The sequence below is a fragment of the Cricetulus griseus genome (genome assembly GCF_003668045.3).
Source record: "Cricetulus griseus strain 17A/GY chromosome 1 unlocalized genomic scaffold, alternate assembly CriGri-PICRH-1.0 chr1_1, whole genome shotgun sequence".
Classification (NCBI taxonomy): domain Eukaryota; kingdom Metazoa; phylum Chordata; class Mammalia; order Rodentia; family Cricetidae; genus Cricetulus; species Cricetulus griseus.
The window spans coordinates 261,491,216-261,507,704 of record NW_023276807.1 but is presented as its reverse complement, the minus strand read 5'-3'; positions in this window follow the sequence as shown (position 1 = coordinate 261,507,704).

Below are 16,489 nucleotides of genomic sequence, written 5' to 3'. Positions count from 1 at the left end.
AGTAAAAATTTGTTTAATATCTCTAACTCTGTTTTTTTTTTTTTCAAGACAGGTTTCTCTGTGTATCCCTGACTGTCCTATAGTTCATTCTGGAGGCCAGCATGGCCTCCATCTCAGAGATCTGCTTAATATTTTTATATTTCATAAGAAATTATTATTTTTAAAATAAATCACATATTAACAATTTCAGAATGAAGGGAAAACATGAAAAACCTAGAATTGTCTGTTATAATGGATATATACTTTCACACCTAAAGTCACAGGCACACATGGTTTTCGTTTGTGTTTGCTAACAGCAGAGGGAGATATTGAACTAAAATTTAAGATTCTCCATTGTTTGCACAATGATTTATAGAGGGTAAAATATTTGATTTTGAACTTTCGTTCTTAAGAAAATACTCATCTTTGTAAATATGTTATGGACATATAATTCAACATGTTTAATTTTAATGACATTTTTAAAATTCCGCAATTAATGCAATTATGCAAATATGACATTTGAGAATTTATTTATCATCCTCCACCTCATTGTTTTAATTTTCAAGGCAGGGTTTCTCTGTACAGCCCTGACTGTCCTGGAACTCATCATTTAGGCCAGTTTGGCTTCTGTCTCAGAAATCTGTCTGCTTCTGCCTCCAAAATACTGGGAATAATGTCTTGCACTACCACATCTAATTAATATTTTAAAATATTAAAAACATATGAATTGATGTAAGTTTCATGAGAATATGCTGGTGCAATAAAGCAAAACTTATACCACACCGAAACCTGAATATGTTACTTGTCGTTCCCTGGATGTAGCTGCAGTTCACGTTTCTATTGAATTTTCACTTTCTTGTCTGTTGAATGAGTGTAACCATTTCCTAATATTGTCATAGAGTCAAAAACTATGGAATTTAGCTGCAGTCCAGCAACATGTGTATTTTTCTAAATATTACTATGCATACAAATTTAAAACAAGCACTTAAGTAGTATATTGAAGAGAAGCCAAAATATACAGTTAACTACTAGCCATGTGATAACCACATATGAAGGAATGATTCTTTCTTTTAATTCCAGCACTCAGGAGACAGAAACAAAGCAAGGAAGGTCTCTAGTTAGAAGCCAGATTGGCCATGATCTTTCAGAAGACTTAGGTTTGGTCTCAGCGTCTATACGATGGTCCATACCTATCTGTGACCAGTTTTCTAGGAAGTCAGACACCTTCTTCTGGCTCTATGAAGACTGTACATATATAATGTACTTGCAGACATAGAGAAAAAGCACCCATGCACATTATGCAAAAATTATAAACATTTAAAAACCTATATTGCACTAAATAATCTTGATATTAAATATTTATAAATTATTACATCTTGCTAACTAAACCTTATAAACTATTATAGCAGACATAAAATTGAACCTTTGTGTCTGGTAAAGAAACAAACAATTGTTCTTGTGCTTCAGCTTTCATTATTCATACTGTTATTTTATAAACACTCAAATACGTATCATTATATTGCATGCTACTCCACAATAAATTTCTTTAAAAGAAAACAGGGGAGAGTTGACTCAGATAAATATTTTTGGAAGAAAGCTATTTGATTACTTCAAATTGAAGTATGTGGTCAGATTCAATTACAGTGACATTAAGAGGAGCTTTGGTATTCATTTGGGCTCATAGCACTCAGAAGAGTTTCATTACTTCAATGCAGGCCAAGCACTATTTTTATAAAGAATTATTAGAACCAGATATTTTTAAATCATGTCTCCTTATTTTCTGAATCATTTTAAAATGTTGTAATATGACCCAACTGATGTTTCTACGAAGAGCCATTATAATAAAAATGTATTCCCCATTAGCAGGAATAGATGAGATGGTAGAGCATGTAAGAATCAAATCTTTTCCTGGTACCCTTAAAATCAAAATAGACCATCAACAAAGATACAACTTTGAGAAGGAAAATATTGATAATTTCAAAGAAAATTAGCTTAATACGATGTAGTGGAAGCAAAGGGGGAATCAAATATCATTAAATGATGTACATATTCTTTTTACAAATTATGTTGGTCATGTTTCCTCCCCTGCTGTGTCCTCCCAGATCCTTTGCACCACTCCCCTACCTACTCAGTATTATGTCCCCCAAATCTACTAAAGCAATTATTAAAATAGTCAATAGACAAATAAGATTTAAAAATTCCAGAGAAACAACAACAATAACAACAAGAAAAAATGCCTGGAGTGTTTCTATTGGGCAACTGCTCCCAGGCATGGAGTTAGTCTGCAATGCACACAAACAGTGACACTCCACTGGAGAAAACTGATTTTCCCTTTGCCATTAATTATCAACTTCACAATAATTAGCTCTGGCTTGCTTATGTATAGGACAACATATTTACTTCTGCCTTTAAGATACAAAGGTGAAACATGCAGGTAAATTCCTGGAGCTAGAAAAGTTGTCCTGAGTGAGGTGTTCCTCTCATGGGAACATCACGATCTACTGGGCATTTTTATCTGTGGATTGTCAAGAAGATGACATCCGCAATCTTTACTGTTTAATTGATAAAAATAATGATAGCTTATATAGAGTTTGATGAATGAAAAATAATACAAGGGTATGTTTCACAACTAAGGCCTATGAGTTCCACTTAAGGAACTGCTCTAGATCATAGTGCAGGTTAATGACTAAAAGTAAAACATTTGATTATATGGACCAGGCTGGCTCTAATTCTCTTATGCTGAAAAGATATAGTAGTGGATTTTGGTATACACTATTTGCTGAAAACAAAGCTCCTAAGAAACTTTAGGTCAGACCAGATGCCTTGCTAATATTTTTTTTCAACTTTTTTTTATTTGAGTTAGAAACAGGATTGATTTAAATGACAATCCCAGTTCTCTTCTCCCACCTGTCCTTCCCTAACACCACCACCCCCAACTAAAACCCTATCTATCACATATCCTTTCTGCTCCCCCTGGATGGTGAGGCCTTCCATAGAGTATCATCAGACTCTATTGTATCCTTTGGGATAGGATCTAGGCCCACCCCTTGTGTGTTGGCTCAGGGAGTATTCCTTTATATGGAATGGGCTCCCAAACTCCACACCTATGCTAGGGATAAGTGCTGAACTTCTAAGGCAAATATCCCCAGAAAAACTTTACAAGGACACTTAGCTGACCTGTCTGATTCATTACACTAGGGTCATAAATACAAAACAACCAAATTGTTGATAACTGATTAATAATTAATTTGTTGCACAGATTCCTGACATTTTCTGAAATTGTAAATGCACCTTATAGTATCAAAATTCAGATAACTGACTGTTTTTATGCATAAAAGTGTTGAGTCCTTGAATTGCACAGATGAAAGGGAGTAGAGAACTGAGTTCTAGAAACAGAAACAGCTTTTGAAACAAACAAACAAAAAAAACACTGTGGGGAGAGAAGTTTGGCTGGTCAGGGCTACAGAGCATAGTTTGACTCTAGAACTACAATAAAGGACTACAAGTTTCTTTTTAAGGTCAAATTTTACACACAGGGCAGAAAGTACATTTTGAGATTTAAATCACTGTGGTGTCACAGTGTCTTAGCAGTCTAGTAGAGTTGAAGCTAAGAATTTTACAGTATCTCAAGAATGTTGACTTGAGCCAGAATTGGAGGATTTATGGTATTCTGGTTATCTCCTGTCCAGAGACATAGCACTGTCCAGACACCCCAGGGTCCAAGCAAAATACCACTCCTGATTACAAGGTGTTAGTTCAAAATGTTTATATAGTCATGGGTTAGTTTGAATTCCCTTCCCTTGACTGGGAGAGCACAGGGCAAAAGGTTGAAATGACTGTCAGTCTTAGTACACTCACAAGAACAGGTTGTAAGTGTACAAATTTCTTATTTTCTTGGGCTCTCCATTAGTTTAGGTATATGACTTCTTTAAAATTCTTTCTAAGATTAACTCTCAAAATAGATAATAAAGTGATTGATTCTTTCTTTACAACCACAATTTGCAGCCTGTCAATGAAAGAGTTGATTGAATGCCCTTTGTCCTGCGACAAGTTACTTAGATATATTGCAAATGAGTTGTTGGTGTGGCTCTGTTTTTAATCTTTTACCTATAATCATTCAGTTGAGAATGGAATTTAACCTGTTTCTGACCCCTGTGTTTCATGAAAAATTTTCTTGGGCAGTAGGCTGTAAGAGATAGAAGAGAGAAAGAAAGAGCGTGAGTTAAGAAGGGGTTGGAAGAAAATATCAAGAATGAAAGAAATAGAAGGGAAAGCATCACGAGTAAAGATAGAATTAGAAAGAAAGCTTCAAGACTGAGAAAAGAAATAAAAATGCAAAATAACAACAAAGAACAAAGAAAGAAACCATGAAGAGAGTATGTGAGTTTCTTTTTCCCCTAACACCCTCAGATAGAAAAGTCCATTATATGTCAACACTGGATTTTTCCCTTCCAGCCTTTTATGCCTGGAGGCTGGTCCCCCAGGCTGTAATAGAAAAGCATTAAAAAATTCTAAAATAAGAGATAATATAATAGAGGGAGACATTATATGTTTAAAGAGAAATGTCTGTGGAGCTACAAAGATTACATCAACTAACAATGTAAGCAACTGAGGAGAGACCTTAAATGCCCTCTCCTGATAATGAGATTGATGACTAATTCATACGGCATCCTATAGCCTTCATCCAACAGCTGGTGAAAGTAGAAGCAGACACCCACAGCTAAACCTTGAACTGAACAGAAACCCAGTTACAGAGAAGGAAGAGTGATGAGCAAAGGGTTCCATATCAGGCTGTGAAACCCATAAAAACAGCTGACCTGAACAAGGGAGAAATCTTGGTCCACAGACTGATACCTGGGAAACAAGCATGGGACTGATCCAGACCCCCTGAATGTGGGTGTCAGTGAGGAGACCTTGGAAATCTATGGGACCTCTTGTAGTAGATCAGTACTTATCCCTAACATAGGAATTGTCTTTGGGAGCCTATCCCACTTAGAGGGATACTCCCTGAGCCTAGACATAAGGGGGCTGGTCTAGGCCCTATCCCAAAGAATAAGACAGACTTTTAAGACGCCCTATGGAAGGCCTCACCCTCCCTTGGGAGCAGAAAGGGTATGGGATATGTAGGGTGATAGTTGGGGGGTCAGGGGAAGAGGGGAGGGAAAGGGACCTGGGATTGACATGTAAAATAATTTTCTTTCTAATTAAAAGAAAAATGAATGTAAAAACAAATTCTAACCCACGTGAAGTCTATCAGATGCCTATTGCTTTGAAAAGATGCCATGACCTTAGCAACTCGTGCAAAGAAAGCATTTAACTGAGGAGGTTTGCTTACAGTTCAAAGGTTCCGTCAATTATCATCATGGCAGGGCATGGTAGCATGCAGGCAGACATGATATTGAAGAAGTAGCTGAGAATCCTACATCTTTAAGGATACAAGAAGTAGAGTGACTGTCAAACTGAGTGAAACTTAGACAATAGAGTCATCAAAGCTTGATGACACACTTCCACCAACAAGGCCACACCTATTCAAACCAAGCCACAGCTCCTAGTAATGCCACTCACTTTGGGGGCATTTTTATTTAAGTTCACCACACCATTGTTACAACATTGGTGCTTTTATCTTGGAATAAGCCTATCTATTTTGGAATTAAAGAACACTCAATAAAAGGGAATTTATAGCCGGAACTGTAAGCCTCACCAGCAATACCTGAGTGCACAGGCCACAAACCCGAGAGGAACATCAGCTGTTTCCAATATTGTTCATCAGAATAATTACAAAGTGTTTTATGGACATTTACAGTACTCCTACAAAATCATCCAAGCACCTTCTTTTAACAACAGATGAAACCTGTTAAATAGATATTTTATCTCTTCAAATTGCACAAAATAGGTAACCGTGGAGTTACCATTCCCAGTTGATTCATCCTTAATACAAACTTCTACCTAAAGCTAAGAAAACACTGTTAAAAGCAGGAGCCAGGAGACTGCAAAAGCCAAAGGACTATGACTCTTGCTTCTAGGTAAAGTCTTCTAGACAGGACAGGGAAACTGAACCATGAAATCTCAATAATAACGCTGCCGAAATAAGACCTGCATAATTTACAAACCAATTGGGATGCCAACAAAACAGAGGAAACCACCCTTTGTCCTGTCTATTCAAACTTTGTCCCAAGGTGTATTCAAATATATGAGCCTGTGGAGGCCATTCTCACTCAAACTGCACAAAAATGGAAGTGTTAATTGCTGGGTACCAGTAAAGTACACTAATGCTGATTATGGAGCAGAAACAGTAGAGAATGATATTTATTTCTAAGTGGGCAATTAGAAAGATTCTTTTTGTTAAGGTGATGGGGATTTAAACACCAGGTTTTTTAGAGGCTGTACAGGCAGTCTCCCACAAGTTAGAGACATATCTTAGTTTAAACAATTAAAATAATTTTCTGTTTCTTCATTTATATTGAAATATACTAAATAATTACTAAATTATGGTAAATTAAACATATGTATGTTGTAAGTAATACTAAAATTATAAACCAAGTTAAATAATTATGGCTATTATTGTTTTAACTTAGTAGTCTGGCACATGTGCACAAGGAATTTTACCATGGCCAAAGACTATTTAGTTCACTTTCTAAAGTTACCACAAAGGACAGACTTCAGATGCCAGTACAAGGAAATGACCTCAGTCAGCTTACGCTACTGGTATGTGCAAAACAGTTTCTAATCCCAAGTATTCTTTAGTTGGCATTACTGACCAGTCTATTTAGATTGCAGTTTTTTCTGATGGATGCTTGAAGTTTAAAAAACACATAGGAACATGGGGGTATGCTTGTGATGGAAAACCATTGAATTTAATGACTTTGAGTTCCAAAGAAGAGGTTCTATTAAAAGATAATTTGTTCATGTTTTTACTAAATTCACACACAAACTTTGTGAAAAAAAGTGAAACTTGGTTCCAATTACCAATGTGCTTTCTCATAATTTTATGATCAGTTACCTGTCAATTAAGTGTTTATAGGAAAATTGTTCACTACATTTACTTGATAATAAACAAGGAAGAAATCAGAAGCACAGAAAGGCATGAGGCTGCTCCTTTGGAATCACCCAGCAAGAGGAGCAGCATAAAAACCTGAATTGTTGTTAGTGGCAGACATTCTAGAGCTCCATACTCATTGGTTGAAGGTTAGAAGAATATGTGAGTTAGAGATGGTCAGAAAAATGTGCAAAGACAAAGAAATTGCCACTTAAATACACGCCTCATCCTAATGAGTTAAATAGTCTTTAGGGTCTATGCAAAGTATATTAATTATAAATCATATGAGTATGTATGCATATCAATGTGATTAATTAACAACTTATAAATATCTTCCATAATTTATCCTCAGTTGTTATCAGTGGACACACACTAACTTGAATGAATTTTAAAAATAATTGTTTGTAATAAATATTAGGGGAACAATTTGCTCTTTTTAAACACAGCACTAAGTTATAATCTTCTTATGCATCTTGACCATTGTTTAAAATACTCACAAATATCACTGTCTTCTGTAAGTGAATAAAGGGTTTCTCTGCATTGCCTTGGTGTCTGTCCTGGAAGTAGCTCTGTAGACCAGGTTGGCCTCGAACTCACAGAGATCTGCCCCCTACTCCCAGTGATGGGATTAAAGGCATGACCCATCAACACTGGCTAATTACATCTCTTTATGATGTATTTTCTCATTTTTAAGTAACTGTTTCATGGTTTCTTCTAAGGTGTGCTATTATGTGTGCTGTGAACAAAGATTCTACATATATGATGTAGATAAAATATTCAATATTACCAATTAAATAAACAACGAAAATAAATGTATAATAATCTATTGATTCAAATTAATTATTGCAGCATGCATTCTATTTTATTTGATAAATGTTTATGATCAATATTTAAGAGATCATGGGTTATGGAAATCAAATTGCCAGTGGTTCCTAAATAGGAACCATCTTGTAATACCTATTTTAAAAAAAAACTGACTATTTTTATGGTATTTCTAGGACTCTGGAAGGATAATGTTCTATTAGTAAAGTTCCCTGCAAGACCTATTCATTTAAACAAACAAAAAGAACTTACAGAGTGGTACTCTAGGTTTTCTGCACCAATTTTTAAACTCCACCAGAGGGCAGTAAAAGAGTGAAAATGTTTTAAATCAAGGCGGCAGTAGAATAATCATAATTTTTAGGAATAATATACAAATATTCAATATTTCCTTTAGATTACAAATCTTTACTTCCATATTCTCTACTGGCTAGATGTCGAGAGACATGAAAGGCACTTTCTAATAATATCAAAGGTTACATGCTTTGGATACGTGGCTGTTCACAAACAAAGGAAGAGCAGGTAGGTGCTGCTTTGAATTGATTTCTTTCTCCAGGTAGAGACACTGTGATGCAAATGTGTGTTTAAGCCTGTGGTGCTTTAAAAGTTGGTGTGTTTTGTATTCTAATGAGTTGGAGGCACAAAGAAAGTGATGAGCCATATGTAAGCTATGCTGTTGATAATGATTATTCATCAAAAATTGCAGTGTTTGAAATATTGTATTTACTGTATCATTGCAGTCCAGTGACTGGATACTTTGCAATGTTTACAGATGAAGAAACATATAGTCTAATTGTGAGTTTCCATGAGCCTTCTATGTAGATAGAACTTTATTTATATTAGTGACCAGGAAAATCTGATATATTATAATACAAAATGTATTGATATTTAATCCTAAAGATTATTACAAAATAAGTTTCGCTCTCTACTCCAAAAAAAATCAAAAGATTTTTCTTCATTAAAAAGTTTAATTTAATGCAGTAATTTGATAATCATAATCTTAAATTCTATTCAAATTATATCATTATCAATGTATTATATTCATTACATATCCTATTTTAGTCTATAAATACTTCAAGACTTTAGAAAATATTGCTTTATTTTTCTGATAAACCACATTCCTAATACTACTCTATGGTTTTAAATATTTTTAAGGTATATCCTAAGGAAAGCTCAATGTTTTTATAGGGAAATATTTGGAAAGTAAGTATGGGATAATCAAAGACTGTATAGTTCTATTATATTTTAAATGTCCACAAAGATCTTCATAGCCTACAATTTTATTTTTCTTCTGAAGTAAAATATGAAGTAAATATCTGCAGGATGAATGTAGGTCAATTCTGAAAGAATATTTTTCACTTCTTGTGAAATAATTTATAAATCAAAGGTTTATTCTTTGAGCTCTGAAACACTTCAAAGAACGTTTTATACTCATGCATACCTGTGTTTATAGCTGACCACTCGGTATTGGATAACCTATCAGGTATTCTCATTGGAAAAGACAGACAAAGTGTTCCTTGCTCAATAGACATTAAGTTTCTGAAGTTCTTTCTCTGGGGTAGTCCCTCATGATATTTTCCCCATTCACATGTGAACTGATGTCATTGTTTGGTCACCAACAGGTTTTATATATATAAATATGTAATTACAAAGATGTACCTCTAATAGCTAAGAAAAGTTCATGAACTTGAGTGGGAATAGGGGACAGAAATAGTTGGAGGGTGGAAAGAAAGGGGTCAAAATGGTGTAAATGTAGTACTCATGTAAGAAATTACAAAAGTAATTAAACAAGAATAATTCCACGCTAAAATAAATTGTTCTTTGTTTTGAGGCTTTAGGCAAAATTACTCTTCCCTAAAAGTCCCAGAATTCTTAAAATAAAATTTGTCACCATTTATTTCTTCTCTCTTTAACCAAGTAATCATTTTCCAATGGCATCAGTAATCATTTAGAAAATGTCTTTTATCCAGTGTTCCCACTATCAAGGCCAAATATTTTAACCTGTAGCATGTTCTGGTTTATCTGTTGAGTGGGTGCTTCCATTTCTCAATAAACCTGTACATTGCCAGTTATTGTATTACTTTATAGCACCCAACCTTTTTGTAACAAACATCTTATCACTATCCAAACCCATTTAAATTTAGGGTGCTGTTTTCTTCATATAACATTATGATTTTAGATGTTTCTCACACAGTATCTGAAAGTATAACCCACACTAAATGTGCTGAGTGAGTGACGTGAGTCTGGAGCATCTTCTTGAACATCTGTGCACATCAGCTACAACACTGGCTATGTCATACCACTGTGTGCAGAAACATCCCACTGTGTGCAGAAACACCCAAACATGTGATCTCAATGAATAGCCAAGAGATCTGTTTATCTATTACTTATTATGTTATTAGGGGTTTCGAGGATTCAGTAAAAGAAAATAAATAGATGTAAGAGCAGTTGTCTTTCTTGGAATAAAAATTTAATCACATTTTATTTATTTTAATTTTTTGTGATACCATATATCCCAGTCTCACTCAGTTATAAACAGAGGAAATGACTGTTGCTATAGACAACAGAAGAAAACCCCAGCAAATTCAACTCTCATAACCTCAAGAAGGTAGTGTTTCACAGTTCACCTGACATTCAACTCCTCAAGAGCCAACTTAATTCTTATTAAATAGTTAAATATAAATAAATTTTATTTTACAGTCTGTGTCAAGATGACCTTGAAATGACTATTGGCAAGAAACAGGGATTGATTAATTTTTAATTTGCAATCAATTGTTTTAAGACTATTTTGTTGTATATACATAAGCAAATCTGGCTGATTGCATTTGGGAATTACTAGTAAATCGTGTACACAGTACAAGTAAATATACAGAAATTGTTTGACTGTTTCATGAGTGCAAAACACTCTGTAGTAGTGTGCAGGAAAAAAATGAAGAGGAGATATTGGCCCTACCTCAAATTTTCTCTCTGTAAAAAGATACCTCACACTGGCATTGTTTCATGTACTTGGATTTTTGCACATTGCGCAATTCCTACATGAAAATACTCGTCATCAGGTTTTGTTGAGTCTTCTTTGCTTAGTCATCAGTTAGAAAAAGGGAGTATAATGGAATCCCTGAAACATTTCCTATGAAACATCTGATTGTTAAGTGGTGTAAGTCATTGTCAACAGACTTCAAATCAACAATATGGCTTTTGACTGTTAAGCTTCTCATAGGATAAACTATTTGTCCTATTCTTTAGGTTTACATATTTGCAGCTAGTTCATATTATGTGTGAATGAAATCTAAGATTCATTTCAAAATTAATGATTCTAGACGTTTCAATGACAAATGACTACTTTCTTGAACACTCACTTATGTACAATGGGACAAGCAATTATATTTATCTCATATATTTCCTCAAAATTACCCAGACATGCCAAAATTAATACATGAGATAGATATGTGTAAGTGTGAATCTCATTTATGAAGATATACATGGAATGATAAAAAATGGAAAACCTGTTCTTCAGTTGAAAAATATGCTGTGCTAGTTAAAATGCTTATTGTTGTTTTAAGTAAGACATTGGTAATGGTTATATTCGATTTCCAAGTGTATCTCCAAAAAAAATATTGCTTGTAAAATCTGATGGTCTTCTCTTCTACTGGAATATGAATGTGAATTATAATTTCAATATTTGAAAAGCAGAAATGTGATGATTGAAAGCAATATTCTTCTTATAAATTTTCATTAGTCCACTGAGAATTATGTTTTATTTATTATCATTTCAACTGCTACCAACTCTTTCCTGATCACTCTCTACCCTTCATTTTTCTACCCATCCAAATCTATGTCTTTTCATTTTAAGATATTAAAACCAAATTGGGCTTCCCAAATATCAAACCCTTTTGGATGTGTGGCCTTTCATTGGAGTATAGTCAATTTATCAGGAACTACATTCTCAGAGAAAACTTTCTCTGCATCTCTAAGCAGTAGCATTACTTCATTTATATATTTTTATGTTATTTATGTTAAAATTTCAAATTTGGCACCTCAGACACATTTTACTCATTCTTATTGAAAGACATTTTGATTTTATTAAGATAAATAGTTTTATGCAATGGAAAATACAGTACTAAAATAAATATTAAATTGATATTAGTCTTTGGAGTTGTTTGAAGGTGTTTGTTTATTTCAGGTTAATTTTTAATGAAATAAAAAAATTTAAGCCATATATAGAAATATGAAGTTTGAACAAGTGATACTAAATATTTATTTATTAATGTTTATAAAATTGTTGTATTGGGGACCTATAAGAGAGTTTAGCAGGAAATGGCAGGTATCAGGTAAATGGTGAAAGATCAGAGAAATAAAGGAGGCAGCCACTAGAAAGACTTTTTTCTTACCTCTACCACGTCCTCAAACCAAATGAACAATCCTAAGACTGAATGCTGTCTCTAGGAGAACTCAGAATGAATGCTACGCTCCTGCCTTATATTCTTCTCTCCACCCAGCCATATTACTGTTGTCTCCACCTCCCTAGTGCTCAGACTATAGGCACGTGACTTCTAAGTATTGGGGTTAAAGGTGTAAACCATCATTGCCTGGCTTTGTTTCTCTTTTAGACTGCATCAATTTTGTGTAGCCCATGGTGGCCTTGAACTCACAGAGATCCTCCTGCCTCTGCCTCTGCCTCCCAAATGTTGAGTTTAAAGGTATGAGCCACCACTGTCTGGCCTCTATGGCTAACTAGTGGCTAGCTCACCGATCTGATCTTCAGACAAGTTTTACTTGTTAAAGCACAAACAAAATGTCACCAGGTGGTACTTGTATCCAATCCTATGAACTGTAGTAAGGGATGGATCATTGCCAGAAACCCATCCTCTTACTGTCATCTATAGCTTGTAGCACATGTACCAACCCTGCACAAGTGCAAACACTAATAATAAAAAAATGAATGAGTTTTGAAGAATGGCTGCACTACTGTTTCTCTAGGCTTAGCAGCTATCAACTGCATATACCTCCTCATATTGGGATGGATAAAATTGTCAAAATGTTTTAAATCAATGAAAAAGTCATTTCATTAGCATCCACATAATTTTCAATTTACACTTATATATATATATATATATATATATATTTAATTATAGTAGCATTATTATAAATTTATGTAAGCTATGGAGTATATAAAGCAAGATGAGAGTTATTTTGAATATTTGGATTGAATATCTCCTTCACTACAACTTTATCAGTACTTTCAAATGACATTTATTTAAAGGTTTATGTTTAAATATTTGCTTCTACTAAACATTGACAAGCTATTTGTGGGCTTCTCATGCCAAAGTGTCTACAAAATTTTTCTTTCCATTAACAGTATTCAATTGTACCCCATGTTGTGTAAAAGATATCCCAGATGTGTGTGTCTGCAGTATTTCAGATTTCAGAATTTAGCTCAGTCTTACAATGGTCTTCACTTTCACACTTATATGTTATTATAAAATCAGTGCACAAAGTCCTCTGATGTAGGGTTAGTCCTGTGATAAATGAATGCATCTATTTTATTTTATTTTATTTTTGATACATGGGCTCAACTAGTCCAGACTGGCATTGAACTCACTATGGAACTAAAAATATCTTCCTGTCTTAGCTAGCTCTCTATGTGGTGAAACACCATGACTAAAAGCAGCTTGAAATGGGAAGGGTTTATTTCAGCTGACAGTTCGTCACGTATACCAGTCAGGGCAGAAACACAAGGCAGAATCCTAGAAGCAGAAACATATGCAGAGACTATGATCGCTGGCTTGCTGCTCAAGGCTTGCTCAGTGCGCTTTCTTATACAGCCCCGGGACATCTACCCAAGGGTGGCACCAGCCACGGTGGGCCGGGCTCTTCCACATCAATTGGGAAATGACCCTCAGACTTTCCCACTGGCCAGTCTGATGAGAAATTTCCCATTCATTTTACAGTCTTCCACTTCAGGAACAGAAAGTCATAGCCCAGCAGTGGTGGTTCACACCTTTAATCCCAGCACTCAGGAGGCAGAGGCAGGTGGATCTCTGGTCTCCAAGAGCTAGTTCCAGGACAGCTTCCAAAGCCACAGAGGAAACCCTTTCTTGAAAAAACAAACAAAAAAGGTAGAGAAAAGAAAAAGGAAGGAAGGAAGGGAGAGGGGAAGGAAAGAAAGAAAGCAAGAAAGCAAGGAAGAAAGAAAGAAAGAAAGAAAAAGAAAGAAAGTCAGGGCCCTCCCATTACTTGCACAGGGAAGAGCAGAGATGCACCAGGGCTGCTGTGACTGCCACTTCTCATCTAGCTTTCTTTGCTTCCACAGTTTAGAACTGGCTATGACACAGCCAACTATGGGCTGAGGCTTTGTACTCTAATTCACAATTAAACAACGGTGCCCCAAAAAGTGCACCCTGGTCTCTCTTATATAGACAATTCCACGATTAGCCTCTCTCCTGTGCCTTATGCAATTTTGGGAATTCCAGAAGGGCTTTACAAAAGCTGGCAAATACCACCCTAAACTACATCACCCTAGTTCCAGTTTTAATTTCTCTCCTTCTTTCTTCTTTTCTCTGCTTTATCTCTGCCTTCTCATTTTTGTACCCCACAACCATGCATTAGTAACTCATATTTTCGTAAATTTATCTCTCATCTAAACTTTGAGTTTTGGTAATTAAGATGGCTTCTATTTCCTCCACAAAAGCAGGGATGTGTGCAACTATTCAGCATAAATTTTAATACACAATTAATAAGCTGACTTCACACTTCTCCAAAGGGACCAACAAAAATAGTTTCATTTCTCCTAGCTGCATGGCATTCTCCATTTAAATAAGATAATTTCATGTTTGCCTATGAGAAACGTATAATCTGGAAGTCAACTTATTGTTGCACAGCATATTAAAACATAACCTAATATATATGTATGTATGAGTTGTGTGTATATAACACATATACATACAAATGTATGCATCTCACATTAATTTTGAACATCTCCAATCCTGGAGTTAATGGGTGTATGCTTTAGGTGGGAAGGCTAAGGAAACCTATTATTCTGAGTGCTGATAAATATTTGATTTTGACTTTAGTATTCTACAACGGCAAAGATGAGAAAATATGTTGAAGGAACCACTGTTTTCTAGCAATTATTAATATGCTCTTATCATTAATGGTTTTGATTTTATGTATCTATCTAATGAAATAGCTGATTATTGCAGTTAGTTAAGCCAACAGACAGGAGGCTTACCTGTAACCAATGGCTGTTCTAAGGTTTATCTTTAGCTTAAGCTGAGATCATGATTAGACATGAGTTGTCAACATTCTGTTTTATGTTGAAACATTACAGATTGTACTGCAAGAAATTCTTGTTTCATCTGAAAGTAACAGAATGAGTGAATTTTGTTACAGGGCTGGGAATGAACTCAAGGCTTCAGTATGATGGGACAGTATTCTGCCACTGAGCCACACTCCTAACCCTGAAGCTTCCTCATTTTCTTTATTTTTTCCTTTTGTTAATTAAACAGCAATTTAAGCACTAAAATGGCAAAATGTAGCCGAATAATTCAGAATAGAATACTTAAATTACAGCTAATGGAAAACAGCCCTGTGTTCAAATTTGGCTAATACTGGTTAAGTATGTCACAGTACAGAGTGCTCACTTCCATTTGTCCAGATGAAATTCTGATCACTGACTTGCATTTCTCTAGTGGGCTTTCCTTCAAATCTAAAATATTACATTGATCAAATTATGTCCTCAGAAGATGGTTGGAGTTTCTGGGGTCTCTTAGTTTTTGATTTGTGATAACTGTAATTTTTACCTACCTGTCTGTATTATTAAGTGGTGGAGTTAATGCACCAGTGGCCAACTGAAGCAGTTTTTCTCCAGGTTTAGTGCAATATCTCATCTTTATCCTCCCATTGCTTGCCTTTATTTCCTTCCCTGCTCTTTTGGCAGTATTCTCCTTCAATGCACAAGATACGTATGGCAGGTTAGAAGCCCGGTGGGTGGAGATTACAGTAAAAGGGATAACTATAAATCCCCTGAAGACATGACTGTGTACCTGCTGTCAATCGTTTCTACAATAATTCATTTTTTTCTTCTTCCTTTTTGATGATTTTGGTATCATCAAACTTTTTGAGTGAAATTTTCTGAAATGAGACCTACGGTTGTGTATATAGTCTTTAGGATCTTTAAGTAAGAGTAAACCTAAACAGAATATTTTTGCAGAAATAAATATTGGTTTCTAATATATTCATTTTAAAAATGAAATGATCAGACTTTTAGAATGTTTTGAAATAGTTTCTTATAAATAAACATTTGGAGAACTGAAGAATCTGAAGACGGTAACTCCCCCATAAAATTTTAAAACTTTTAAGATTTGAAGAAACATCCGGGTGTTGGTGGAACAAACCTTTAATCCCAGCACTCAGGAGACAGAGGCAGGCAGACTTCTGTAAGTTTGAGGCCAGCCTGGTCTCCAGAGCGAGTGCCAGTGTAGGCTCCAAAGCTACACAGAGAAACCCTGTCTCAAAAAAACAAACAAACAAAAAAAAGATTTGAGGAAACAAATAATTTTCAAATATGAACTATATAGAAAAACTATTTTCTTTGACAACTAATAAAATTAAATGAGAACATTACTATTACTACATATGCAACAGTATTGATTGTGA